General features: G+C 42.9%; 1 long non-coding RNA gene across 1 annotated transcript; it reads left to right on the top strand.

Moving 5' to 3' along the window:
* The first annotated feature begins 1106 nt into the window (after nt 1-1106).
* On the top strand, nt 1107-4043 carry LOC122206810. The gene is made up of 2 exons (XR_006196577.1): nt 1107-3162; nt 3349-4043. It is a non-coding gene; the product is annotated as an uncharacterized LOC122206810 (long non-coding RNA).
* The last annotated feature ends 283 nt before the right edge of the window (nt 4044-4326 follow it).

Below are 4326 nucleotides of genomic sequence, written 5' to 3'. Positions count from 1 at the left end.
AATCCTCTAGTATATTGCAAGAGAAAATGAATCAGTGGCAAGAATTAAGCTTACAAGATGCAGAGGACAAAGTGCCGCCTGTGAAGGTAAATTTTGTCTTAAGATTTGCCAGTCCCTGCAGCCCTTTTAATGAGGCAACTCAGTCTACATCTGTCTAGCCAAAATAAGTAAAAAACAGATCATTGCCCTATTCCCTTCCCCTCCTCCATTCCTAAGCCACTTACATAACTGGTAGAAAATTACCAAGATCCCCCATTGAGTTGTAAGGTACCATCCTTCCACGGCCTTGACTTTGGCTGTCCCTTTCGCTGCACTCTCCCTCTGTGTATTCTATTCGGTCTCCTGCCCTCCTTCTTCAGCAGCTATTCCTCCACCTGTTTTGCCTCTTCCAGAAATGTAACCTTTGTGCCATACTTGTCATCTTGTAGTTTAACCCCTTTTTACGAAAAAAATTCCTTTATCTTCATTGTATCTGGGCCTCTTGGAGAAGAGAGAAATACGCACTGTCCATCAGTCAGTTTGTACCAGAAACAGTAATACAACATGTATAGTCAACTGTACAAACATGTTAAGTTTGGAAAACAGGGAAAAGTAAACATCTATAATCATACCATACTAACACAAATCCATTCATCTGTTTATTTATACGCTTATTCATTCATTCAAGTCACCAGATATTTACTGACTACCTATTATGGTAGTAACTGCCATGCCTTGTAGGGAATTATGTTCTGGTAAGGGAACTGTAGCTAAGTAGAAACAACCACTAAAATACCACTGTTTCGGTATACTTTTATTGGATCTTAATCTTACAGTTTTTCTAATACATTGCAATTATACAGTCTATACAGTCTTGCATGCTTTATTCTACTTTTTAACTTACAGCACATGACAAGAGAGGGGCAAAACTATTTATTCAATATTTTTGCCTGTCAGGAATAAGATCCTATTATTTTTTTTTAATGTTTATTTATTTTTGAGGCAGAGACAGAGCATAAGTGGGGGAGGGACAGAGAGAGAGAGAGGGAGACACAGAATCCGAAGCAGGCTCCAAGCTCTGAGCTATCAGCACAGAGCCTGATGCGGGGCTTGAACTCACAAACCGTCAGATCATGACCTGAGCCGAAGTCAGTTGCTCAACTGACTGAGCCACCCAGGCACCCCAAGATCCTATTATTTTTAACCTGAGTCTGCAGTTCATATAGCAGGCCCTGCTCCTGATCTGCTTCACAGAGCCTATCTCTAGCTATACTGTTTGTCCACCTTATAACTGGGTGAGCTTTGGGTAGATAGGTACTTCTCACTGCCCAGCAGTCTTCAATAAGGGTGCCAGTTGAGCTCACTCTTATTTAATTGGAGGCTGGGGCAGAATAGGCATCAGTCTGTGAAGAGGATCAGCCCTGGGCCAGCTATTTCAGTTCCTTACAGATCAGCGTGCGTGCGGATGATAGAGGTCTCACGACTTGAGCCATAAGACAGTGATCCTGTGGATGTTTTCTCATCTCTTGACTCAACTCTTCTTCCTTTACTCCTTCATTCCTCCTTCCTTCCTTCCTTCCTTCCTTCCTTCCTTCCTTCCTTCCTTCCACAGTCTTATTCTTTTACCTCTTCTCCTCCCAGATTTTCACAAAAGACTACTTGTTTTTTTTCTGGAATGCCACCTCTCCACATGGAAAAAGTGAAGGCCTAGTTCATTTGATTTCTTCTTGTAGTTTTACTCTCAGGAATAGAGAAGGGGGAGGGAATAGGGCAATGATCTGTTTTTCACTTTTTTTGGCTAGATAGCTACAGATTCAGTTACCTCATTAAAAAGGCGGCAGTGACTGGCAAATCTTAAGACAAAACTTACCTTCACGTGGGGCACTTTGTCCTCTGCATCTTATAAGTTTAATTCTAGCCACTGCTTCATTTTCTCTTGCAGTATATTAGTCTTACAAATTTCATAGCCTCAGGTGTCCATTTGGGGTCTGTAGCTTTAGCCCTTGCCTGGTTTCTGCTCTCTTTGTAGTTAGAATCATATTTTAATATAACTAAGTCATACCCTATTATTTTTTTTTTTTACAATTCAGTGGTTTTTAGCATATTCACAAAGTTGTGCGACCATCACCACAATCTAATTTAAGAACTTTTTCATCACCTCAGTAAGAAACCACACATCCATTAGCTGTCACTCTTCATTTCCCTTACTCTTCTGCCAGCCCTAATTAACCACTCGTCTATTTTCTGTCTCTGTAATCTGTCATTTCTTCTGTTGGTAGAGAGGATAAGTGCAGATGGGGAGAAAGGTGAGCTCTGGTTCAGAAGTGAGCTTCTGCTTCTGATTTCTGCTTATCTGCCATCCCCCAAACTTGAAGTTAAATAAAACTCCTTGCCTCTTTGAAGATGTTCTTCCAAAGATTTCCATCTGATCTCCAAAAGATAATTATACATAATATCTGTAAACATAAATATATTCCTAAATGTACTCTTATTTCATAAGTTTGATCTTTTTTCTTGTGAATGAGTGATCCTAGTGCACACACATGCACACACACTCACCTGGCCCCTATATTTCAAAGCCTTCTTCAAAGCCAGACAAAGCCAGACAATGAAGGGCATCATGCCTCAAACACTGTCCCCTAATTTCCTGATTCCTAGGTTTTCCAAATCAGGCTGCCATACTTATATCTTGGTGATTTTTAGATATCTCACAATACTAAGTAACAGTAAAGAGTGGGAGTCAGTAGAATGAACCATGGGGAATGACTTGGGGGAAACACCCCTCTCTGCTGTGTATACAATTAGAATTGACCAGGGAGAGACAAAGAGGGGTGGCAGGGCAGTATGAGAAGGCTCTTTAGCAGTTATCTTTTCCAGCTAGAGCATCTCGGCCTACCTAGCATCCCCACCCCTCCAGAGTGGTCCTTTGTGATGTCTAAGCTCCCCTTAACCACCATTGGCTGCAGTGAGTGCCCTGCTGACTAAACAGAGCAGAAGGGGTGTGACTCCCCATTGTTCTGGGAGAGGTATATATACAGAGGACAAACTCCTGGGGTTAGACAACTGAGAGGCTGCAAGATGGCAAAAGTGGTGAAGAAATCATGGAAACCACAAACCACAAGCACCAAGCGGTGGAAGAAGAGGAAGACCACCTCTCAACCCAGATCAAGAGGCATTAGCAAGGTCAGATGACCCTACCCAAGCTTCTCTTCCTTTTCCCCATTTATGTTCCCCCCACCCCACCAGTCCCCTCCCCAGATAATCCTGCCTCTGCCTGGCACAAACCTCCTCCTTAGCTCTCCACTTTCCACCCAGCCCCCATTCCCTTGTCCCAACCCAGTCTCTGGGCTCACCTTGTTGCCTTACCAGGTGCTAAAGACACACAAGAAGATGAAAAGATCACTTCACATGAGTTTAAGAAAAAAATACTCTCCTAAAGTTATAACTACTTCAAGAAGAAAGAAGAGAGCAAGGAGGGCCAATTAATTTCACCCATAGACTGAGCCAAAAGCAGCCAGGCCAGACCCAACGGACTCTATAGAACTACACCATTCCAAGACAAGACCGGTGCAAACACTACATACAGAGCAAGCTTCAGAGACCTCAGACGGTCTGCCTCTAGAGTCCTGGCTGTGGAGAAGTGGCCAACTGCGTAGAGACTGATACAGATGCTAATATGAAACATGGAACACAAATGGAGGTGATTAAAATAAAACCAATAGGGTGTAAGAAGCCCCTCCAAAAAATAAAATCAGGCATTCTGCGTAGAAATGAATCGTGTTGCATTACTGCTTAAGATTGTTCCTCAGAATAAGAGAGTGAAATGACAGAGAGGTTTAGCATCTTTGTTGTAAACCAAGCTCTTGGCCCCCTGATGTCTGCCTGAGGAGAAAATGTACATACAGCTTACCAGGGATGGAAAAATGCCCTTTACACCAGAGTCTCTATCCATGGCAGATGAGTTTAACAACTTCCTTAATTCCTTCCTTCACCTATATATGGGTGAAAATCAGCAGAACATAGCAAATGCCCATGCTCACTCTAATAGACTTAAAGGCAAGGGGGACCAAAAAAAAAAAAGGAAAAAGCAAAGATGTCCCTAGGAGTCTCTAACGTTGTCAGTCATGATTCACAACTGAACTGCTCAGGTCACTTGGGAATAATTTAGTTGGAAGTTGAAGGTCCCTGAGCTTCACTGGCTCCCTCATCCTCTATTGACCTGGTGAATTGTAACAAAGGACAGCAGCACCAGGCCCAGACACCAGGAGAGGGTACTCATGTGGCCACATCAAGCAGAGGCCTCACCAGATGCTCATCTCTGGAATGATTCTGCCCAGCTTCCCCAGT

Source organism: Panthera leo, chromosome A2 (genome assembly GCF_018350215.1).
Source record: "Panthera leo isolate Ple1 chromosome A2, P.leo_Ple1_pat1.1, whole genome shotgun sequence".
Lineage (NCBI taxonomy): Eukaryota > Metazoa > Chordata > Mammalia > Carnivora > Felidae > Panthera > Panthera leo.
This window is presented reverse-complemented; position numbering and strand designations above follow the sequence as displayed.